This window comes from Malus sylvestris, chromosome 7 (genome assembly GCF_916048215.2).
Source record: "Malus sylvestris chromosome 7, drMalSylv7.2, whole genome shotgun sequence".
Lineage (NCBI taxonomy): Eukaryota > Viridiplantae > Streptophyta > Magnoliopsida > Rosales > Rosaceae > Malus > Malus sylvestris.
Window position 1 is genome coordinate 32,283,986 of NC_062266.1, and position 26,645 is coordinate 32,310,630.

At 37.9% G+C, this 26,645-nt stretch overlaps 1 pseudogene; it reads right to left on the bottom strand.

The window, feature by feature from the left end:
- Nucleotides 1-1,159: 1,159 nt before the first annotated feature.
- Nucleotides 1,160-14,597, bottom strand: LOC126630439 (protein HOTHEAD-like; annotated as a pseudogene).
- Nucleotides 14,598-26,645: the final 12,048 nt, after the last annotated feature.

Consider the following 26,645-nt stretch of genomic DNA (forward strand, 5'->3'; position numbering starts at 1 on the left):
AATTTCCTCACTTTTATAATGAAATTAGCCATCATTATTGAATCTCCAAATTTATTTAACTTTAGTAGTTTGCTAGTTAGACATGTGTTCATTTCAGTCTTACCTAGTGTGTCTGTATATTTCTCTTTCCAACCAAACCATGATTAAGAGCAATGCATTTCTTTATTTGATACAAATTTTCAATCTTCCTTTTACAAGTCAGTTCTCAAAATGATCACAACTAGAACAAGCCTAGCTAGCACTCGAAAAAACAACTTTCTTGCAATGGGGTCTATATTTATGGTCATGTACTACTCATATGAATTATGATGTCACAAATGTGAGACACTAGTTTCATGCAATGGATAAATGGTGATCTCGAGTCAACAAAGCTCTTTGTTTTGTGAGGATTGGGAGAGGGGAAACGTTTGTTGTATTTGTGCATTTGTATGCAGCCTTACTCTTGCATTGCAAAGAGACTGTTTCCATAACTCGAGCCCGTGACCTATTGGTCACAAAGGAACAACAGATGAAGTGCAAATTTTCTCGTAGATGACACACAACATGAAGCATGAGCAGCCTTTAGATCATCAAATTCTATCTACAATTTCTAGCATCCGCACCTAATTGTTTCCTTCCTATCTATTCTCTTAAAACAGAAGCGGAAATGCTTACCTTTTGGTCTTTGTTTATATCATACTTAGGGCCTCCGTATTTAGATCTCGTATAAATACTTGGGGGACTCAAATGTAATTATGTAATAAATGAAGGGGCAAATATGTAATAAGTGAGGAGCCCTTATTTTATAAAAGGACTCCTCACTCTCTTCATTGGGAAAGGCCAATCCTTAGGCCTGACTCCCACCCTCAAAAGCCTCACTCTCTATTAAGAGGCTCTCTCTTTCCCTCTTCAACATCTCGGATAAATACAATATCAGTGTGGACGTAACCCAAACATTGGGGTGAACCACGATACATCTTGTGTTATTTACTTTCTTGCAGATTCACGGTCGGATTTACGTTGTTCCAAGACCCCTCCGGTTTTGTGCATCAACAGTCTTAGTGAACTGAATAATCACAAGGGGGCTAGCTAATTGGAAATTATATATTTTGATAGGAAAATAAAATATGAGAACAACAATATAGATTATTAACTCCTAAGGTTCCAATCTATATTCTATACAATGTTTTAATCAAATATCTGAGTGACATGTATTCCAACAATCATTAATCTACTCTCTTTGGGAAACAAGGGTGATCAGATCAGTTTTTCTTCTTCGATCCACGGAGTAATCCATCATGCAGAATCCTTTGTCCCATGTGCCTGCACCACATACAAAAAAAAAAAAAAAAAAAAAAACAAAAATGCCAGTTTTATTATTTTTCTTAACATGACTATTCCACATGTGTATACACACACACACACACACACACACACACACACACTTACCTTCCGAGCATCATAACAGTAGCTTGAGGGTTAGTACCCGGGGTGCGATAAAACGTCGATCCATCAACCACCCTAAGAGAATCAATGCCAGGAACCCTATATCCTTTATCAACAACCCTCCCAACTCGACAACCTCCATGATAGTGACATATGGTCAATACAGTGTCTATGCAGAATTGTTCCAAACAGAATGTAACGTTGGCATGTTTTCGCCTTCTGTTCAACGGTAAAGCCAACATCAGGTCAATGAGAGCTTCGACCGGCATGTATTTGTAACGGAACTTTGAGTAGGCATCGGAGTTCACAACATCGATAATGGTCTTCATTCCCTCAATGCACTTCCTTAAGTCCTCTGGTTCTTTGAAGTAGTTAAAGGTGACAAATGAATTGTCATTAAGGTTTGTGTTCCTCAGCGCTAGATGGCCTCTGGAGAGTGGACCCATGATTTTTTCAAGTATGACTCCGGCTCTGAGAGTTTTATTGACAATTTCGTTTACAGTATCAACTGCCCAAGCCATGATTTTTGGTGAAGCTCTAAAAGGATGGTGCTCAGGCTGCAAAAGCGAAAACAAATTGAGATGGCGAATTGTTTCATTTTGTTATATCTAAAACTATATAGAATCATTTGAAAATATTTCATAGAAAATATAGCTTGAGAATAATAATACATATCAAGTTGTATAAACTATGGCTTGAAGCCTATTGATCATTTGTTTGTAACCCTACCTATGGTAATTGGGCCCGATGAAACTTACCCAAAAATTTAATATCTTAGCCCAAAATGCAAAGGCTGGCAAGACGAGAATAGAAGTAAAGAAATGGAAACCTGACTCAAAAAGTGCTTAAAGTGGCCTATGAGCCGAAGGAATGGAAAGGGTCAATCCGCTAGCTCCTTCAATGTAGCTTCCAAACTGTTTGATGCCCACAACTTGAACGAGGGAGACCTCAACTGGTTGAGGTGAAGGAATGAGCAGAATATTCATTGGATTATCCGCCATCCCCTGGCCGACCATGGGGCAGTCCGCTATCACCTAGATGCCGTGGGCTCGGAAATGGAAGGCAGGCCCCACACCGCTCAGCATCAACAACTAAGTGCTTCCAATCACACCGACTGATAAGACGATTCCATTCTTCTTTGAGTTCCTCTTTAGGTATGCACGGTGCCTAATACCATATGCATCTTTATAAATCACACCAGAAGCTTGTGGTCTTAGTCATCCTGCACAAAAAGTAGCACCATAAGCTAACTGCTAAACAATAAAACTATATTCTACAATTTTTATATAAAAATATGATTTTTCCAACTGGTTAGTAAACGCTTACCGGGAATGTTTCTAAACAACATTTTTTGCACAGTTGCATGCAAATAAACAGTGATCTTTCTAGGTCTGCATACTGAAGCAAATCTGGAGCTGTGTGTCTATGTCCATCTGCATAAAAAATAGTCCCACCAACTTTAGTCCCATACAAATGCTCTTAGGTAAACCCATTGTGAGGTCCATTGTGAGGCAAGACTCCCACTTCAAGCAAACTATTGGAAGTCGGTTTCTGAATATTAAGGGAAGCTTACGGTCCTTAATTCAAGGGGCTGTTATTTATTTTCCCTAAGCCAGACAACTTCCTTAATTCAAGGGTGTCAACTTCTTAATCTAAGTTGTCAACTCCCTTAATTTAAGGGGCTGTTATTTATTTTTCCTAAGCCACCTGTTGTGGCGTAAAGCAAGAGGTTAATCCTCTTATATATTGTTGTACAATTGTAAAAGAACTTATGAGTGAAATACAATTCAATCCTTGAAAATCAATATGGTATCAGAGCAGGAAAATTAACCTGCGTCTACTATACTGCTATTCGAGCGTGTTCAACCCTCAAAATGTCTGAAGATAATCCGCTGATATCCGAAGCTGAAAGCTCACAGGTGCCTTCCTCCATGAACGTGCATGAGGTGGACGTCAACCCAAATCAAAGATTAAGCTCAGTCGTGTTGAATGAGTTTAATTACTTGCCTTGGTCGAGAGCTGTGTCTTTGGTGCTAGGTGGAAGATCCAAGTTGGGGTTCATAAATGGAAGCATCAAAGTACCTGATGTTGGAAGTTTTGAGACTCTTGTCCCACATTGGTGAAAACAAGATTCCAAAGTACCTTTATATACTTTTTGTCTTCTACAATATTGGTTATGTGTTGGACCACTTGGAATGGGAATTGAGGCTTGGGCCACCATTTCTGTGGATTGGGCTTGATGATTATACCATAATATTAATATTAATTAATCAAGACAAGGGCCTTGGGGCACTTGGGGCCTAAGAATTAAAATTAATCTGATCAATTAGTTTTAATTTCGAATTAAGTTTTTAATTAAATTAATTAAAAACGTTTTGATTAAAGATACAACCTTTTGTAAAGAGTTGTAAAGCTTCAGATACATCCAAAAGGTATTTGAAGAGGTATGAAAGAGCCTATATAACTGGAGTCCTCAGTTCATCATCGATCATCCTTTCTTCTTCCTTTTCTTCCGTACAAACTTTCCAGAGAGAGTAAACACACAAAGCAATTCGCTAGAATTCTATAATCCAGTGCGGGTTGTAGGATTAGGTAGTTGTATCCTGGTCGAGCAGACGTTGTAGAACCACAAGCACAAGAGTGGGACGGAATTACTGTTCGAAGGACATAGCTTTTACGCTAGCCTCTACCTTCTGTAATCAAGTTAGTACTTTTGATATTCTCATATTTAATTTTCTGTAGTCGTTGTGTATCATTCTGTATTGCAAGTATTTTTGAGTAATAAAGTATAAATATTTCAAGTTCTGTATTTCTGTTATTTCTGTTTCTAAATTGTTCTCCAACAATCTTCGAACAGTATGGAACAATCTGGAACTAAACCTCTTTTGGAGAAGCCTAAGAAATTTAAGGGCGGAGACTTCAAACGATGGCAGCAGAAAATGCTGTTTTATCTGACAACCTTGAATTTGGCTAATGTTGTGCACCAGACTGAACCTACTGCAGATGGAGAAAATATTTTTTCTGCAGAAACTTTGACGACTATAGATGCCTGGAAACATAATGATTTCCTCTGCAGAAACTATATTCTTAATGCATTAGATGATTCATTGTATGATGTCTACGTGGTGTGCAAAACAGCCAAGGAACTGTGGGAATCATTTGAGAAAAAATATAAAACCGAGGATGCTGGTTCAAAGAAATTTGTCGTGGGCAAATTTTTGGACTACAAAATGGTGGATTCCAAGTCTGTTGTCTCTCAAACTGAAGATCTCCAGAAAATCATCCATGACATTCATGTTGAAGGGATGGTAATCAATGAGTCTTTCCAAGTGGCGTCCATTATCGAAAAACTGCCACCTTCTTGGAAAGAGTTCAAGAGTTATCTCAAGCACAAACGAAAGGAGATGACCCTTGAGGATCTCATTGTAAGGCTGGGAATTGAGGAAGATAACAGAAAGAATGAGAAGGGCCTGGTTTCGAGTATGGAAGCCAAGGCGAATGTTGTTGAAGGAAGTTCATCAAAGCAAAGGCCAAAATTCCAGAAAACTAAGAAGAAGGAAAACCACTTTATCCCTGGTGCGAAAGGCAAAGACTTCAAGAAAATCAAGGGAAGTTGCTGGGTTTGTGGAAAGCAAGGCCATAGGGCTCAAGAATGTCGCCATCGAAGGGATCAAGGTCCTGGAAATCAAGGCAACAACAACCGCGCAAACCTGATTCAAAACAATGTGGATGCCCTGGCTGCAATGATTTCTGAAATCAACCTTGTATCTGACCATGCTGATTGGTGGATAGATACCGGTGCAACTCGCCATGTTTGTGGTGACAGAAATATGTTCTCTTCGTACCAGAAAATAGAGGGAAACGAGCAGCTGTTTATGGGAAATGCATCCTCATCTGTTGTGGCTGGAATAGGGAAGTGTGTTCTGAAATTCACTTCTGGAAAGGAATTGACCCTTCTTGACGTACTGCATGTCCCCGATATAAGGAAGAATCTTGTTTCTGGTCCTATCCTTAGTAATAAAGGATTCAAACTAGTTTTTGAGTCCAATAAGTTTGTATTAACGAAAGGGGGAATGTTTGTGGGAAAGGGTTACCTTGCTGATGGATTATTCAAACTCAATGTACTTGCTAATGCTATGAATGAAATAAATAATGCTTCTGCTTATATTGTTGATTCGTCTAATTTATGGCACTCTAGGTTAGGACATGTAAATTTTCATTCTCTTTTTAGAATGCATAATTTAGGTTTGCTGCCCAAAATTGATTATCTAGATAATGTTAAATGTGAAACTTGTACAGAATCGAAATTTGCAAGTCAAAGCTTTAAATCAGTGCATGAAAAATCCAATGATTTGTTAGATTTAATTCATAGTGACTTGTGTGATTTTAGATCATATCCAACTTGTGGTGGAAAGAATTATTATGTAACATTTATAGATGATTTCAGTAAGTATTGTTATGTTTATTTACTTCATAGCAAAGATGAGACCTTGGATATGTTTAAGACATATAAGGCAGAAGTTGAAAATCAACTTAACAAGAAGATTAAAGTCTTAAGGTCCGATAGGGGAGGAGAATATGAGTCTCATGCTTTTGCTGAATTTTGTGCCACACATGGCATAATTCATCAAACAACAGCCCCCTATACACCACAACAAAACGGTGTTGCCGAAAGGAAAAATAGGACTTTTAAAGACATGATCAATTCTATGTTGAATAGTTCTGGACTTCCACACAATTTGTGTGGTGAAGCTTTACTTACTGCAAATAAAATTTTGAATCGAATTCCACCTAAAACGAGAAAGGAGTCACCATATGAATTATGGAAAGGAAGAACCCCTACGTTTAAATTGCTTAAAGTGTGGGGTTGTCTGGCAAAAGTACAAGTTCCATTGCCAAAAAGAACAAAATTAGGACCTAAAACTATTGATTGTGTTTTTATTGGTTTTGCATCTAATAGTTCGGCTTATAGATTCTTAATTTTTCATTCCGAAATAAGTGATATACATGTCAATACTATTATAGAATCTATAAATGCAATATTTTTTGAGGATATTTTTCCATACAAAATAGGCAAGTCTAATTTATTGAAAAAGAGAATACATGATGATGTATCTGAGGTTACTGATGAACCTAGAGAACATGATGATGGTTCAACCTCGTCTAGAGTTCAAGAAGAAGAACTTGAACCTAGAAGAAGTAAAAGGACAAAAATCCGAAAGGACTTTGGGCCTGATTTTGTTACTTTATTAACCGAGACAGAACCTCAATCATTCAAGGAGGCCATGTCCACTCCTGAAGCTCCATTTTGGAAGGATGCAGTTAACAGTGAGATAGATTCCATTATGCAAAATCATACATGGGAATTAGTTGATTTGCCCCCTGGCAATAAGCCAATTGGGTACAAATGGATCTTTAAGAAGAAATTAAAACCAGATGGTACAATTGACAAATATAAGGCTCGTTTGGTAGCTAAAGGATACCGTAAAAAACATGGTTTGGATTTCTTTGATACATATTCACCTGTAACGAGAATTACTTCAATAAGATTATTGATTGCTATAGCTGCACTCAATAACATGGAAATACATCAAATGGATGTAAAAACTGCATTCTTAAATGGAAACTTAGATGAGGAAATATATATGGAACAACCCGAGGGGTTTGTAGTTAAAGGTAAAGAACACAAAGTGTGTAAACTTGTGAAATCGCTATATGGGCTTAAACAAGCTCCAAAGCAATGGCATGAAAAATTTGACCATGTTCTGATCACACACGGTTTTAAGATAAATGAGTGTGATAAGTGTGTCTACACAAAAACTCAAAATAATGCTTGCGTTATGTTGTGTTTATATGTAGATGATATGCTTATAATGGGAACTAACAAAGAGATAATACATTGGACCAAGAAGATATTGAAATCAAGTTTCGATATGAAAGATCTTGGTCTAGCTGATGTGATTCTTGGTATAAAAATCAAAAGAAACCAAGAAGGTTATATTCTTACGCAATCCCATTATATAGAAGCAACACTTAGAAAGTATGGTCATTTGGAAAGTAAAGATGCAATTACTCCTTATGATGCCGATAGCAAACTAAAGAAAAATAGTGGTGATGCTATATCTCAACGTGAATATTCACAAGTCATTGGAAGCCTTATGTACATTATGAATTGTACAAGGCCTGATATAGCTTACTCAGTAAGTAGACTGAGTAGATATACATGCAATCCTGGGCATGATCATTGGGAAGCTTTAATTCGAGTATTGAGATACTTAAAGCATACAATAAATTATGGATTGCATTATACAAGGTATCCTCCTGTGCTTGAAGGATTTACTGATGCGAATTGGATATCGGATAGCAGTGATACGAAATCCACAAGTGGATATGTATTTACTTTAGGAGGAGCAGCAATATCTTGGAAATCCTCCAAACAAACGTGCATAGCCTGATCAACAATGGAATCGGAATTTATAGCCCTCGATATGGTTGGAGGAGAAGCTGAGTGGCTAAGAGATTTTTTGGAAGATGTTCCCATATGGCCTAAACCTGTAACGGCAATATGTATACACTGTGATAGTTTAGCTGCACAATATCGAGCTAAAAATAGTGTATACAATGGGAAGTCTAGACAAATTAGACGAAGACATAATACAATAAAGCAATGGCTCTCTAGTGGTGTAATTTTTATTGACTATGTCAAGTCAAAAGATAATATTGCGGATCCGCTTACTAAAGGCTTATCTAGAGAGCAAGTTAAGCATACATTGAGGGGAATGGGTTTAAAGCCAATAGAGTAAAATGAAACTGCCAAATGGAAACCTAACCTAGTTGATTGGAGATCCCATGGTCTAGGTTCAATAGGCCAACTGGTTTGGCTAGATTCAAGAAGAAACACACTTACATACCCATTCCTATGATGGAAGAAGTGTGGTGACTGCTGATGAGTATAGGATACATTAGTTTAATGATATTGATACTTGTAAGTCAAGTGGAATAGTAGCAGCTTATTCTTAATCAATATCACCTATATGAGAAAAAATGTGGGGTCGCATTTATGAGATTTATATGGCTACATTCTCTAAAGCTCTCATGAATCCAGGATTTGTTCAGGACCAAAATGAACACAAACGTATGAATTTGCGATGTGTTGGTGTGGCATATGTTTTGCTTATTGTCTAGGTTTACTGCGGAGATGAACAGTTCAAGATTTTATATTCACTGCGTCATCTAGTAAATCCGATAAGTATATACTAAGGTAGGTTCAAGTCCAAAAGACACCTTTCCTGATGTATGTCACATCTATTGTTTACTCTCGTATCTTAGTTTCTCTAAGACTAAATAGTCGTCTCAAAATGTGGGGTATTGTTGGAAGTTTTGAGACTCTTGTCCCACATTGGTGAAAACAAGATTCCAAAGTACCTTTATATACTTTTTGTCTTCTACAATATTAGTTATGTGTTGGACCACTTGGAATGGGAATTGAGGCTTGGGCCACCATTTCTGTGGATTGGGCTTGATGATTATACCATAATATTAATATTAATTAATCAAGACAAGGGCCTTGGGGCACTTGGGGCCTAAGAATTAAAATTAATCTGATCAATTAGTTTTAATTTCGAATTAAGTTTTTAATTAAATTAATTAAAAACGTTTTGATTAAAGATACAACCTTTTGTAAAGAGTTGTAAAGCTTCAGATACATCCAAAAGGTATTTGAAGAGGTATGAAAGAGCCTATATAACTGGAGTCCTCAGTTCATCATCGATCATCCTTTCTTCTTCCTTTTCTTCCGTACAAACTTTCCAGAGAGAGTAAACACACAAAGCAATTCGCTAGAATTCTATAATCCAGTGCGGGTTGTAGGATTAGGTAGTTGTATCCTGGTCGAGCAGACGTTGTAGAACCACAAGCACAAGAGTGGGACGGAATTACTGTTTGAAGGACATAGCTTTTACGCTAGCCTCTACCTTCTGTAATCAAGTTAGTACTTTTGATATTCTCATATTTAATTTTCTATAGTCGTTGTGTATCATTCTGTATTGCAAGTATTTTTGAGTAATAAAGTATAAATATTTCAAGTTCTGTATTTCTGTTATTTCTGTTTCTAAATTGTTCTCCAACACCTGATGCTTCGTCACCAAACTATGAATCCTGGCTTAGCAAGGATCAGCTGGTTATGTCATGGCTCTTGAATTCCATGGAACGTAAATTAGCTGAAATATTCAGCTACTCAGAATCCTCGTACCAGCTATGGGAAGCGGTCAAGGAAATATATGGCAGCCAAAACAATGTTGCACGGGTTTTCCAATTAAAGAAGGACATCTCTGATCTGCAGCAAGATGGCAAACCGTTTGTGCAACTCCTAGGAAGCATGAAAAGCATGTGGAATGAGTTGGAAATCTATCGCCCTCATACAACCGACGCAGCACTGCTACGAAAGAGAGCAGAAGAAGACAAGATATTTCAACTCTTGTCTAGTCTTGATTCAACGTATGAAGACCCTCGATGTCACATACTCATGAACACTGAGCTTCATTCCTTCACCAGTGTGTGTGCGACGATTCAACGGGAAGAAGTAAGGAGGAAACTCATGACCATGGGTACAACGACTAGTGTACCTGAGGCTAGGGCATATATAACCAACGAAAAGAGGTACAAAGGAAAGCATCCGAACTTGAAGTGTCAACACTGCAATAATACGGGTCACGTCAAAGACACATGCTGGATTTTACACCCAAAGTTAAAGCTTGAGTTCATGAAGGACAGCAAGGGTGTGCAAAGGATGAACCGTACTTCACATCGAGCGAATCATGCGTCTAACTCCACCTCCAATGGGCCAGATCCACTCAAGAACTTCACAGCGAATCCAGCTGAACTCATGAACGAGTTTATGTCATATCTTCAAAGCAAGAAAGTAGGTGCTGGAAGTGATCATGCTGGTAGCATAGAAGAAGGGAACTCGACGGCATTGCTCGGCAAGTTTGCAGGGTTCTTGGCAGACACGAAACTCGTACCCCAAGAGGACATGCAAGGTATCATGAAAGCCTTTAAAACTGCTCTTAAAATAAATATGTTGCATGATTTTTGGGTTGTAGATTCGGGTGCCACAGATCATATGACCAACCATGTGTCTAAGTCTCAAAAATTTGAAAAATTTGAAAACCCTTCTCAAGTTTCAATTGCAAATGGTGAGAATGTAAAGGTCTTAGGAAAGGAAAAAATAAAATTAATGTCAGACGAAATTGAATCAATGGCTTTATATGTTCATTCTTTCCCATTTTAACTTCTATCTGTGGGAAAGATCACAAATACCTTGAATTGCTTAGCCATTTTTTTCTCCTCACAATGTTATCTTTCAGGATTGTGCCACCAAGAAGACGATTGGTGAAGGGTTTTATTTAGATGGTCTCTATTACATATCAAGTAGCAATCCGAGAAGGTTTCAAGCCAAGCTCAACCCCATTCAAGATAATCAATTGTGGCATCAACGTTTAGCTCATCATTCTTCACCCATTTTGTCAACTCTATTTCCAAACTTGGGAAAGGATGCTATTTCATGTGAAACATGCCACTTGTCTAAATCCACTCGACTACCTTTTAAGTCTTCCTTGTCTAGAACTAGTAAGTGTTTTGAACTAGTTCATTCAGATGTATGGGGACCAACTAGTGAATCATTTGATGGCTATAAGTATTTTGTGATTTTTGTGGATGACTTCTCTCGAGTCACATGGTTATATCTCTTAAAGTCTAAGAATGAAGTTATGAAAGTTTTTAAGGACTTTCATAACCTTGTTAAAAACCATTTCTCCTCTCAAATTCAAACCTTAAAGTCTGACAATGGCACCGAATATATGTCCCATATCATGAAACAATATTTGAGCACTAATGGCATCATGCATCAAACAAGTTGTGTTGGAACACCTCAACAAAATGGTGTATCCGAACACAAAAACCGTGACCTACTTGAAAAAACAAGAGCACTAATGCTACAAATGAATGTACCAAAGAGATTTTGGTCTCAAGGCGTTATGGCAGCTGCATATATCATCAATAGATTACCCAGCCGAGTCTTGGAATTCAAGTCTCCACTCGAGGTCATGAAAGGAAGGAAAATTGACCTCTCACATCTTAGAGTGTTTGGTTGCATCTGTTTTGTGCATGTTCAATCTCTTCACAGAGATAAATTAGATCCTAGAGCTGCCAAATGTATTTTTCTTGGTTATTCCTCTACACAAAAGGGATATAAGTGTTATAATCCCCAACTAAGGAGGTTGATTGTGTCCAAAGATGTGCGATTTCATGAAACTAACCCTTTTTCAGCAAGTCAAGTGAAATCATAGCCCAAAGGGATGGCATCTTGGATGTGTTCCCACTACCAAGAATTGAACTGGAAGGACCACAACAATGCGAGCTTAGTTATGTCAACGTTGATGCTTCTCCTAATGAAGATAGCAATGAAGGGTCTCACTCTGAGGATACACTGCATGACAATTGTGACAATCAAGATGATGCGAACGAGTGTGAAACAACTTTTCCAGCTCCTCGACGCAATCCAATGCGTGTTAGAAAAACTCCCACAAGACTTCAGGATTTTGTCATGTACAAACCCACACATCCTATCTCCAATTGTGTGTCATACAAGAGAGTGACATCGGATCATGCTGCATTCCTAAGTACTATATCCAGTTACCATAAGCCTTAGAATTTCCACGAGGCCAACAACCAAGAGGTGTGGAAAGAGGCAATGCAAGAAGAACTTAAAGCTCTAGATTAACACAATACCTGGAGCATCACAAAACTTCCAACAGGCAAGAAATCAGTGGGTTGTAAATGGATTTATAAACTCAAATTCAAGTCAGATGTTTCAATTGAGAGACATAAAGCAAGACTGGTGGCTCGGGGATTCACTCAAATATTCGAGGTGGATTACAAAGAAACGTTTGCACCTGTGGCCAAAATGAACACAGTAAGAGTGTTATTGTCTGTAGCTGTAAACAAATGATGGTCCATGTACCAAATGGACGTGAAGAACGCATTCTTGCATGGTGATCTCAAAGAAGAAGTCTATATGAAATTGCCACCAGGGCATCCACAAAGCAATGAACCGAATGTGGTGTGCAGATTGCACAAAGCCATTTATGGCCTAAAGCAATCCCCACAAGCTTGGTATGCCAAACTGAGCTTAGTTCTCACTAGTGTTGGTTTCAAAAGCAGCAACACTGATTCCTTATTATTTATTCGCACAGGAGCTGTGGGCACATTAGTTGTGCTGATTTATGTTGATGATTTGATAATTACTGGTGATAATACTGACGAGATCTCCACTCTTAAACAGTCTCTCAGACAAAGATTTGCAATTAAAGACCTTGGGATATTGAAGTACCTTCTTGGTATAGAAGTGGCAACCTCACACATAAGACTGTTTCTTAACCAAAGAAAGTATATCTTGGATCTGCTCAAGGATGCTAACATGAGCGATGCTAAACCAGCCACCACTCCACTTGACAGTAAGCAAAAACCTAGCTTGAAGGGCACGCCACTCATTGATATCACCCATTATCAGCTATTGGTTGGAAAATTGATCTACCTCACAATCACTAGACCCGACATCACCTATTCTGTAAGTCTTGTGAGCCAATTCATGCACTCCCCAACTCTTGAACATTTGACTCTGGTTAAACGGATCTTACGCTACTTAAAAGGTTCAGTGGGTCGTGGTATCATCATGCGGAAGAATGACAACACTCACGTCGTAGGGTATTGTGATGCTGATTGGGCAGGCAATGCAATCGATCGTAAGTCCACCTCCGGCCACTGTACTTGGTCACCTGGAAAAGTAAAAAGCAAATTGTTATCGCCAGATCCAGTGCTGAAGCTGAGTACCGTGCAATGGCTTCCACTGCGTGTGAGTTGATCTGGCTCAAGGGTCTTCTGTGTGATTTAGGGTTTTCTGCAACTCTTCCTATGTCTTTATTCTGTGACAATCAAGCAGCCATGCATATAGCATCTAATCCTGTGTTTCACGAGAGAACGAAACACATTGAGGTTGACTGTCATTTCGTTCGGGCACATGTGCAGTCGCAGGTAATTCAGACACGGTATACACGAAGCTTCGACCAATTGGCCGACATTTTCACCAAGCCCTTGGCTTCTCATCAGTTTCAATGGCTTCTGTCCAAGCTTGGATCCATAAACCTTCTGGATCCAGCTTGATGGGGAGTATTGGAAGTCGGTTTCTGAATATTAAGGGAAGCTTACGGTCCTTAATTCAAGGGGCTGTTATTTATTTTCCCTAAGCCAAACAACTTCCTTACTTCAAGGGTGTCAACTTCTTAATCTAAGTTGTCAACTCCCTTAATTTAAGGGGCTGTTATTTATTTTTCCTAAGCCACTTGTTGTGGTGTAAAGCAAGTTGTCAACTCCCTTAATTTAAGGGGCTGTTATTTATTTTTCCTAAGCAACCTGTTGTGGCGTAAAGCAAGAGGTTAATCCTCTTATATATTGCTGTACAATTGTAAAAGAACTTATGAGTGAAATACAATTCAATCCTTGAAACTCAATACAAACCATCTCTGAAAGCACTCTCCCACTGCAAAATCTCCGGTTCAAAAGCCACCACTTTCTCAACCCATTCATACGACTGATCGACCATTCCCTGGTTCCAACCTACTTCCCTGATGTAATGTGTGCTGGCGCGCTTGTAGAACCTGGCGTTCAATACTGAGCCGCCACCCAGCACGCGTGTGCAGATGTTAAAGACGCGATCCTCGGAGGTGAAGTGCTGGCCTGGGGATGTGGGAGAGGTGTCCAAAAGAGTGGGGGCAAAATTTTCAATGTTGATTATGTTCGGATTGCCGTAAGGCGAGCCGCCTCTTTCCAGGACTAAAAAACTGGCACCGTGAGAGAGAGTGGCGGCTAATGGACATCCCGACTATGTAGTCAAAGTGAACCACTGCTGGGGCTGATTTTGCTTCTCTAACAAATGTATAGTCCGGAGCTGTACACAGACTTATAGTAAAAAATAACGATTAATCGTATTGGTGATGCATTTATTTAATTTTGTAACAATTAATGTGTACAATATTCATACCTTTATCAGAATAACAAATGGGAAGCAACAAGAGAATTCCAGCAAGAAGATAAGCTCCAAAGAATCTAATACACATTGTGATCTCTAATATACCCAGAGATTATACTATTAATTTTGAAATATATCTATGACGATCTGGGGGTGTTCTTCAAACTAATTACCAAAACCACACTAGCTAATCACCTTTAAATAAGCCTAAACACTAAGGCCTAGTGGCCTAGCTAACGTTCTTTGTGCACAAAAACAGACCTATACATACATTTTTAATTGAACAACATAAATTTTCACCTACTCATCATGTAAAGATTCAAAGCTCTTCATACACACAATTTCCCTTTTTTGATCAGTAGTTAAAACCCTAATTAGTCGCTTCCTTGTTGCACAGTCGAAGTTACAAATCTCAAAGTCATGGACCCATGCATGAGAACAATAACTATTATTGAAATTTGAGGAATATATAAAGACATCACGTAAAGTTGAAATGTTTATTAATGGTATGAATTTTGGATCTTACATATATTGTCCTATTTATTCAACTGCGTACACCCACCCAGTATTTGTTTTTGCATGCCTTGATCGAAAGTTTATGGTAGCTAGGTCTAATTAAGTGGAATTAACTTTTGTGAAGTAGCTCAACTGCCCGGAGAGGTATTGGTTGAATCCAATTAATTCAAAGATATCAATGGTGGTCTTTTAACGTAGTCAGTTACCTGCGAACCTGACTCGGTTTGCTTCCAGATGTGAGTTCTTCTTTCTGGGGAAAAAGTGAACAAAGAACTGAAGAAGCCATTCTTTTTCCTTTCTCTGGGTGGAAATTTTATTGGATAGTTCCTTGAGTTATAAATCTGACTAATTGTAATGTGGGAGAATTAATCAATATTATCCCACTCAATAGTATAAAATAACATAGGCAGGTTTATTTTATGACTTTAGGACGATGCACATCGAGATTATACAGAAAGTTTTTTCTTTTCTTAAATTTATTCTGAAATAGGCATGAGCATTGGGTGAAAAGAACTACACATCAAGGCCAACTCATATAACTGCTACATCCTACCCTTCCCCCGGTACAAACGATTAGAGGGAAACTAGCCCTCGATTATCCTATAAGGTCTTGTATTTGGAGTACTCACAGCTAAAGGGTATGAACATAACTTAAAGGATTTGCATGCACTTAATCGTTACAAATGTTTATTGACTTAGAGCTTGTAAGGGTGTGATTAAGGGCATGCCACTTCCAAATGTTAAAAGAAAAAATCACTTACGAAGAAGCTCATGGAAGTCGTTCTCCTTGGAGTGAATTATAAGATAATAAAATCTTTAATGACTAAAATCGTTTAGACAAAAACATTTCAAAACGAGCACTTAAGCTAAATGTTTTAAGAATAAAACGAAACTAAAAAAGTCTATCATTTATGATAAGTTAAGAACGTCCATCAAACCAACTTCCTATTATTTTCGAAAAATGTAAAAGATAAGTTAATTTTTGAACATGATAGCATGTCGTTTAATTGTAAACCAACAGAAAATTTCAATTAAAACAGAAGTGGAACTCATTTGTTGGTTTCAAACCTAGTCCCTGACCTTTATTATTAGCCCAACCCCGGCCCATTGTTGTTTAGAAATGATTACTCATGAGTTCTGTTTTTAGGGCCATATATTTGTTTCTTTAGAACACAGAGAAAGAAGAAAAGTGAGATGTGTAGCCTTTCGCGTTGGTGTTCTATATGATAGATATTATATGTGTGAGGTGGTTAAGTTTGTTTAGATTATGTGAAGTAAAGATTATGACAAGTGTCAAGATCTTGTGAGTCTTATAATAGCTTAGGAACTAAGCAATGTAATCAGATATATACAACATATAACTGTAAAGGAATTATCTCTAGTAATTCATTCAATTCAAAAGAAATACTTTCTCTCTCTACAACTGTTCTTTCTTTCTATGCAAGAATACTGTGCTTCTTTCTGTTTACATGGTATCTTTCGCCTGAAAAGCTTCGTGCTTGACGGTTTTTTGATCTTGTTTCTTCTGTTTCCTCTCAACTGCTTCCATTGACGGTCGTTCCTCTTCTTCTTGGGATCTTGATCGTTCTCTGCTTCCTCGACTAGGTGCCTTCTCTTCTCTGCACACCAAGTGTTTGTTCTAAGTTCTCAGAGAAATTTTCATTTGGGGTTTTCTCCTGATTTGCTACAATGGTGACTTCTGCACAGTTGCAAATTCTTCAATCTCCTATAACGTCTCTTATATCAACAGTTGTATCTTCTATGACTGTTAAGCTTGACGATTCCAATTATCTCACTTGGAATTTTCAAATCGAGTTGCTTCTTGAAGGCTATGGTCTCATGGTTTTTGTGGATGGGTCGCATTCGTGTCCAACTCGCTTTGTGGTATCCAACTCTGCAGATTCCTTTATTTCTTCAAGCGATGTGCCTTCGACAATTGAAAATGATGAATTCAAGATTTGGAAAATGCATGATCGGGCATTGATGCAATTGATTACCGCTACCCTCTCTCCTTCTGCTGTTTCATGTGCAATTGGTAGTACTAGTGCTCGTGATTTATGGGTTCGACTCAAGGAACAATTTTCGATTGTTACTCGAGCCACAATTTTTCAAATGAAGTCGGAATTGCAAAACATTAAGAAAGGTACCGATTCGATCTCTATGTATTTGTAAAGGATTAAAGAAGCTCGTGATCATCTTGCTGTTGCTGGGGTTCAATTTGATGATGATGATATTGTTATTTTAACTTTGAATGGTCTATCCTCTGAGTATAATACCCTACAATCAATCATTAAGGGTCGAGAGAATGTTATTTCTATGAAATGGTCGCCAAAAATAATAACATTGACTCGAGGTCTTATGGTGAATCTTCCAAGATTGACACTTCTCTAAATGGTACTTCATATGGAGGTTCTTCTGGTTTCAAGCCAACCTACAACAAGAACAAAAACAATGGCAAATTTCAGTATAATTCTCAGAATCGATTTGGGAACTTTAAGCTTAACGATGGGAATTATACTGTGAATCAAGCACCTGGAATTCTTGGTACATCTCCACTAAGGCAACAGAGTTTTTCTGGTACATCTTGTCATATATGTGGGAAATTTGGACACTTGGCTCCTACCTGCAGGTTTCGAAATTATGATAGTGCAGTTTCTGAGGGGTGTCAAATTTGTGGGAAAGAGAATCATAGTGCTAAATATTGTCATTTTAGGAACTTAAATATGTCATCTTCATCTCCTACAGCCATGCATGTCACAAATACTCAGTCCAGTGAACCAAGTGCTCCTCATCAACAGTTTTGGCTCACTGATTCAGGAACTTCTTCACACATGACTACTGATATGAGTAATATGTCCCTTGCTTCCCCATATCCCACTAATGAAATGATTCAGTCTGCGAGTGGTGCAGGTTTATCAATATCTCATATTGGTTCATTTACACTACATACTCCATTAAAATTCTTGTAGCTTAATTCTGTTTTATATGTTCATAGATTGTCTTAGAACCTATTATATGTGCATCGACTGTGTCTCGATAATAATTGCTGGCTGATCTATGATGCTTTTTGCTTTTGGATCTAGGACAAGGCCACATGGAGGATCCTCTTTCAAGAGCGTTGCAGTAATGGATTGTACCTTATTCCACTTTCGGCTAGGCATAAAGCTATCCCTGCAAAGTATCAGGCTGCATATCTTGGACACCAAGTCTCTTCTAGCCTTTAGCATCATCGATTAGATCATCCTTCCAATTCAGTAGTTTCTGTCATGTTAAAGAAATGTCATCTATCTGTATTACCTAACTCAGTGTATGTGACGTGTCATACATGTTTGGAAGGCAAGTTTTGTAAATTGTCCTTTGTTTCTTCTGTGTCTAAGTCAATTCATCCTTTTCAAGTAGTTCATAGTGATGTATGGGGTCCATCTTCTTGTACTTCTATAGATGGTTTTAGGTATTATGTGACATTCATTGATGAATGCACAAGACATTATTGGTTGTTTCCTGTTATTAATAAAAATGATGTCTTCTCCACGTTTGTTGGCTTTTATAACTCTATTTCAAATCATTTTGCCATTTCGATTAAAACCTTACAGAGTGATGGTGGGGGTGAGTATCTCAGTAAACCTTTTTAGAAATTTTTGTTGGATAAAGGAGTAAAACATCAATTGTCATGCCCCTATACCCTTAAGCAAAATGGTTTAGCAGAGAGAAAGCATATGCATATTATTGAAACAGCTATCACCTTGTTACAAACAGCTGCCTTACCTCCAATTTTTTTGGTCATTTGCATGCCAAACTGTTGTGTACCTTATTAATAGAATGCCATCACCTACCCTTCAACAAAAATCTCCATTTGAACTATTGTTTAATGCTGTTCTAGATATTAATCATCTCAAGATTTTTGGGTGTTCAATTTTTCCATTGTTAAAACCCTACAACAGCACCAAGTTACAACCCAAAACTGCAAAATGTCTTTTCTTAGGCTATGCTTCAAAATACAAGGGGTTCATTTGTTATGACATTATTCATGAAAAATATTACATTTCCAGACGTGTAGTGTTTGATGAGTCTGAGTTTCCGTATTCCACTTTATCTTTAAAACATCATGTCTCCCCCAATCCTACTTCTACACCTGTCTTCATCTCCTTATCTCCTTCTATATGCATTAATAGGGAGAATCGTTTGGTTACAATCCCATTACCTAGGACCACTACTCTGTCTGATATTATGTCATCTAGCTCTAAGCATCACAGTGGTTTCCACAGTGCTTCCTTACAATCCATTACTGCATCAACAGATCAATAATTTCTTGTGGTTCCTGAGATACCATCTGGGACATATTCAGATACATGTAATGAGTCTACTTTTGAGAATCATTGTGAGAATGGTATTGAGATTCAGCATGGGTTTCAACCTGATCATCTGCAGGTTATTCTTCTCATTCCTCCTATGAATACTCACTATATGCAAACAAGAGCTAAAAATGGTATTATCTTTCAGTTGTTCAAGATAATTTACTAGTGGATTTGTTTCAGACTGAACCGGCTACATATAAGTCAACTCTCAAGTCTTTTTTGTGGTTGTCTGCTATGGAAGAAGAGTTGCAAGCTCTCAAAGTTCAGAACACTTGGTATTTGGTTCCCTTGCCAACACACAAGAACTTGGTAAGCTGCAAGTGAGTATTTAAACTCAAGAAACATGCTGATGGGTCTATTTCTAGGTATAAGGCAAGACTTATTGCCAAAGGGTTCAATCAAGAAGAGGGCATTGACTATGGGGAAACCTTTAGCCCTGTTGTCAAACCTACCACAATGAGGTTGGTCCTAGCTTTGGCAACAAATTTTGGTTGGTCTCTGTGTCAACTTGATGTGAAGAATGCCTTTTGTCATGGCATACTTCAAGAGGAAATTTATATGTCACAGCCATCTGGCTTTAGTGATCCTACTAACCCCACACATGTTTGTCGATTACATAAGTCTTTGTATGGCTTAAAACAAGCTCCAAGGGCATGGAATGATCGTTTTACATCATTTCTTCCTTCTCTGGGGTTTCTTTCTACATATTCAGATCCTTTACTGTTTGTTAAGCATGTTGGAAAGTATGTGGTCATTCTTCTACTGTATGTGGATGATATTATAATTACTGGCAGTGATTCTGAGGCTATTACTGAAGTAATTACAGCTTTAACCATAGAGTTTGATATTAAAGATTTAGGCCTTCTTCATTATTTTCTTGGGATTCAGATTACTAAAAATTCCAGTGGATTGTTTCTCTCTCAATCCAAATATGTTTCAGACTTGCTGGTCAAGGCAGACATGGTTCATTCCAAACCTTGCTCTATTTCTTGTTTACCATATAATTGGTTACTCAATGATGATGGTCACCCTTTCAATAATCCTTCTTTATATAGAAGTATTGTAGGTGTTATTCAGTACCTCACTTTCACTCATCCTGATATAGCGTTCTCAGTTCATCAGGTGTGCCAATTCATGCACTGTCTTATGGATTCTCATTATGCTGCTGTGAAACGCATTATTAGATATTTGAAAGGTACTACAGATCTTGGCATTCAATTCACACAAGGGGAATTAGATTTACATGCCTTCAGTGACGCTGACTGGGCTGGAGATCCTAATGACAGAAGATCCACCATTGGTTTAGTGGTGTGTATTTATGACCTAATCCTATTTCTTGGTCCTCGAAGAAACAAAATACAGTTTCTCGGTCTTCTATAGAGGCTGAATATAAAGCACTCTCAAGCACTTCTGCTGAAATTGACTGGATTAAACAGCTTCTACAATTTATGCAGATTGAAGTTCCATGTCCAACCACATTGTTCTGTGATAATATGTCCACAATAGCCCTTGCCTATAATCCAATGATGTATCAGCGGACGAAACATATTGAGATTGATGTCCATTTGGTGTGTGAGAGGGTTGCTAAAAAGCTTCTGCAAGTACATTTTGTTTATTCGAATAAACAGTTTGCTGATGTTCTAACAAAAGGCTTGTCTACTCCTTTGTTTCAAACACATTGTTATAATCTCAGACTTGGCAAGCCTCACCCTGAGCTTGAGGGAGGATGATAGATATTATATGTGTGAGGTGGTTAAGTTTGTTTAGATTATGTGAAGTAGAGATTATGACAAGTGTCAAGATCTTATGAGTCTTATAATAGCTTTGGAACTAAGCAATGTAATCAGATATATACAACATATAACTGTAAAGGAATTATCTATAGTAATTCATTCAATACAAAAGAAATACTTTCTCTCTCTACAACTGTTCTTTCTTTCTGTGCAAGAATATTGTGCTTCTTTCTGTTTACACTATGTACAGAGAGTGAGAAATGTGAAGAGACATGAACTCATAACAAACTTGTCTACGTACGTAAGTAACATGTATACAATAACAGAGAAATGGAGAGCGTAATAGTCAATGGACTTCCATTTCATATTATTCTAATTTGGTTGATTGGTGACTATAACTGTACAACATATAAAATTGATCTAAATCTTAAATGCAGAGGATTCACGCAACAAAATTTAAATAAAAAACTTCTAATGCAACAAAATTTGCCTCTAGCCATTTCCCAACATATTATGGGCAAGCTGGGGTTCACCGTTCATGTGTTTTTTTCCTTTTTTTTTTAAACTGATTCTGTTGTGCTGTGAGAATAAACAGATATAAAAAAAGCATATAGTGTTTCGTAAACTATAGTGCTAAAAGTGCTTTTAGCAAGAAAAATATGGGGTAGATATTGTCAATATGGAAGTTTCATTCATTGGTACAGTAAGACCCAAAAATACCATTTTCTGGAGTGAGGATAATATACGCACACTCCTTAGGGCAAGACCTGGAGTGACTTAAAGGCCAAGCCTACCCCTCAATGGGGATTGATCTAACCAGGTGGTTCCCGGTATGATCGAATCTAACTGACTTTACCGCCGAAGTGAGTCAGTCCACTCCGGAGTAAGAACTTGGCCAGCTGTCTCCATCCAGGTACTAGACTGCACAGATTAAACTACATAGTACCTTTTGGCCACGTGAAGTGTTAGGCTATGAAGTTTGGTATAGCCGCTTCTTCAGCCCACGATGGAGAAGAGACAAACGGTCATTCTTTGACTTGGCACCCGTATGTCAAATGGTCTCCTCGTAGGCCCCCTTTATTCCCGGTCACTGAGAGGAATGTTAGGTGATGTAGACTGACTCTGCAGGGCCTATAGATACACCTGGTGACTCCTTACCAGAGGTAAGACACTCATAACCCATAAATACATTTCACCATTCTTTCTTAAACATTTGAGCCTCCACGCTAGGAACCACCCTCCCCGATGCTCGGACTCATGGTGTTTACATGTTTTTGCCTTGCGCAGGTTTCATTCCTTGATGGTTGGAAATCGGCTCCAACACATACAGTTCACCTGACTCCAATGAAAAAAAAAAAGGTTTTTTGAGAAGCATGTATATAGCTGCTTCTACTTTATGCTGTTTATGATCCATAATTTTGAAAAGAAAAGAAAAATTCATTTACTAACACAATTAAGGCCCCAACTTTTCTAAAAGGTTGCTTTAAAAAAAAAAATAGAAAAACCCAACCCAGCTACATATCTGCTTTAAGAATTCAGATGCATCTTAAGAAATTTTTTATGAGTTACTTCACTAACAACAAGCACTTTTAACTTTTCTTACTAAATAATGCTAGAAATAACTGCTAGGGTATTTTGTGTTGAGATCATACCAAACTTATTTTCTCTTTTTTTTTTTTAAATTTGATTTTCTTGTTTATTAGTGTATACATTTGGTTATGGTACTTTGTTTTTTTGCTTAAGCCTAGTCAACTTTATCCATAGTGTACATGGATGTTTCAAGTACATAGCACGTGGATGGTTTTGTTGGGATTAGGTCATCAAACATGTAACATGATCACCTACCAAAACTAGATAAGAGGATTACTTCAAAATCATCCACACTTAACACCCCTATCACCCAAATAAAACGAATTATAGTGTATTTAATGTCTTTCAATCAGCAAATCGAAAGCGAAGAGCCACCATGCCAACTTCCAAGAGATTAGACCACCCGCAGAGCAACCAAAGAATATATTTTGCATTATGCATGTTATTGGAAGAAAAAGTAATACTGTCTGTGCAGCTTTTCAGCAGGAAGAAAAAGTAGTACTGTTTGTGCAGGCTTTTAAAGTAGTACCGTGCACTGTGCATCATGGCATCAGCTTTTTCAGCTTGTAGGCTTTATCTTTTGTCCTTATTTCAATGGATTGTAACTAGCTGACTAGGACTAGGCGTAAATCAATGAGCCATAGGTTTCGGTTTCTTTCTTCTTGTATATATATTTTGACTATGACTCTTATACAATTATGATGTTGCATGAATATTGAAACTCTCAATTTACAACATGGTATCAGAGCACTGACCCTAACAGGCTTATCTCTGTATATTTTTTTGATAGTTCTCTGAGCTATTCTTCAACCCACAACCATGGCTGAAGAAAGTTCTGTAAGTCTTAAAAGATAAAGTTCCCATGTTTCTCCACCTTCAGTTTTATCTGATGTTGAGGTTAATCCAAACCAACGTCTTAGTTCAGTGCTTTTAAACGAGTTTAATTATCTTCCTTGGGAAATGGTTGTTAGGTCTAAACTCAGCTATGTCAATGTAGCCATTAAAATACCTGAAATCTCTTCTTCAAGTTACGATGCTTGGTTGTGCAAAGATCAGCTGGTCATGTTGTGGTTGCTTAACTCAATGGAGCGAAAAATTGTCGAGATTTTCAATTAAGCTGAGTCATCCATGCATCTTTGGAAGAATCTCAAAAAAATGTATGGAAACCAAAACAACTCAACTCGTGTTTTCCAATTAAAGAGAGATATTTCTGGCTTGCAGCAGGAAGGACAATCCTTCGTGCAACATCTTGGGAAGCTAACAACCATGTGGAATGAATTGAATGTCTATCGTCCTCACAACATTGATGTTGCGGTGCTAATTAAAAGGGTTGAGGAAGACAAAATCTTCCAGCTTTTGGCAAGTCTCAGTTTTGAGTTCGAAGACCTTTGAAGCCATATTTTGATGAACCATGATATGCTCTCATTCTCCAGTGTTTGTGCTATTATTCAGCAAGAGGATGTACGCAAAAAGGTAATGACCATAGAAGCCAAGCCATACATGCCAGAAGTCAGGGTTTGTGCTTCTAATCATAAGGGTGTCGAGGAAAAGAGAAAAGACTTAAAGTGCAGTTATTGCAATGCGAGTGGACATTCAATGGACTGGTGTTGGATTTTACATCCGGAATTAAAACCAAAGTTGTCAAAGGATCAGAAGGGCCCTTCAAAATTCTCTCACAATTCTCCTTTCAAATCCAATCATTCTCATTTCAAAGCCAACCATGCAAATCATGTAATCTCCTCGTCTACAGAAGGGGTTTCAGGTTTCACTTCCAACCCAACTGCATTAATTAATGAATTTGCAGCTTTTCTTCATAAGAAACAAGGAAGTAGTGATTATGATGGGACAATCCACCATTGTGACAACAATGTGACAGCATTACTTGGAAAATTTGCAGGCTTTTTGGCTGAAAATAAATGCATACCTTCAAGAGACATCTCATGTATCTTGAACTCCTTTTCAACTGCTCTTAAAGTTGGTAGTGTGTATGATTATTAGATTATATATTCAAGTGCCACTGATCATATGACAAATAAATTTACAACCTTGCATGATTTTCAAAAACTACCAATTCCTTCTCATGTATCAGTTGCCAATGGCAAGGGTGCCTTAGTTCTAGGGAAGGGAAAAGTGAATTTGATCTCTAACAACGTAGAGTCTGATGCTCTTTACGTCCCCTCCTTTCCTTTCCAACTTTTATCTGTTGGAAAAATCACAAATTCACTCAATTGTCTTGCTATCTTTTCTCCTCACAATGTTATTTTTCAGGACCTAGCCACCAAGAAGATGATTGGTGAGGGTTTCCTCTTAAATGGTCTCTATTATCTACCCCAGGAAACCCAAGTTCCCAAAGTCTTTCAAGTTAATTCAAGTTTAGTGCAAAAACAACAACTTTGGCACCAACGACTAGCGCATCCATCTGGAAGAGTTTTGTCCACTTTGTTTCCAAGCTTTTGTAAAATTACAAATCCTTGTGATGTTTGTCACTTGTCTAAGTTTGCTAGATTACCATTTACTTCCTCTATGTCAAGAGCTAGTAATCCTTTTGAAATCGTGCATTCCGATATTTAGGGACCCATTTTGGAATCCTTTTATGGATACAAATATTTTGTAACCTTTGTGGATGATTCACAAGGATCACTTGGTTGTATCTTTTGAAACTTAAAAGTGAAGTTGTGAATGTTTTTAAAGATTTTCATAAACTTGTCACCACTCAATTTTCTTCACACATTCATGTTTTAAGATCAGACAATGGCACCGAATATATGTCCCATAACATGTCACAGTACTTGAGCATGCATGACATTCTACATCAAACAAGTTGTGTTGGAACACCCCAACAAAATGGGGTAGCTGAGAGAAAAAATAGGGATATTCTTCGGAAAACTAGAGCACTTATGTTCAATATGAATGTCCCAAAGAAGTTTTGGTCCCAATGAGTGCTCACAGCCACCTATCTCATTAATAGATTACCTAGTAAAGTTTTGGACTTCAAATCACCCTACGAAGTCTTGAAATGAAGTAACTCGGTTTTTGGGTGTACATGTTTTGTTCATATTCAAGCCCCAAACCATGACAAATTGGATCCTAGAGCTGCAAAATATGTCTTCCTAGGCTACTCATCCACGCAAAAGGGGTATCGATGCTACAACCCCACAACTCAAAAAATGATGGTTTCAAGGGATGTTAAGTTTGATGAAGGCATTCCTTATTTTTCACGACCTATGGATTATTCTCGGCATGGGGATCATCTAAATGAACTCTTCCCTATGTCATATTCTGGTTGTGATGCACCAACATTTTCTCCTAGTGATCCTGCATTGTCAATATCCCAACAAATGCAAACTGAACAAGATGTCACCAATGCACAGGAAACACTTGAAATTCAAGTCACTCCTACTAGTACCACCAGTTCAAATCCCGAGGCTCCTTCAATAGTTCATTCCCCAGATCAACCCGATGTTGTCCGTCGCAATCCTGCTCAAGAAAGGCACCCGTCATCCATGTTACTTGATTATGTAACCTATATAGCCATGTATCCCTTGACTAATGCCATTGATTATAACAAATTCTCACCTACCTATGTTGCGTTTCTAAGTACTATCACTGGGGTCCGTAAGCCACAAACCTTTCAAGAGGCTAATCTTCATGTTGAGTGGAGAAAAGCCATGGCTTACGAGCTTCAAGCTCTTCATGAGAACCACATGTGGACGGTTGTCAAACTTCCCAAGGATAAGAAAGCAGTGGGAAGTCGTTGGGTCTATAAGACCAAGTTTAACTCAGATGGCACCATTGAGAGACACAAAACACGTTTGGTTGTCTGTGGGTTCACTCAAACTTATGGTGTGGATTATAAGGAGACATTTGCTCCGGTTGAAAAAATGAACACAGTTAGGGTGTTGTTATCAGCTGCAATTAATCATGCATGCCCTTTTTTTCAAA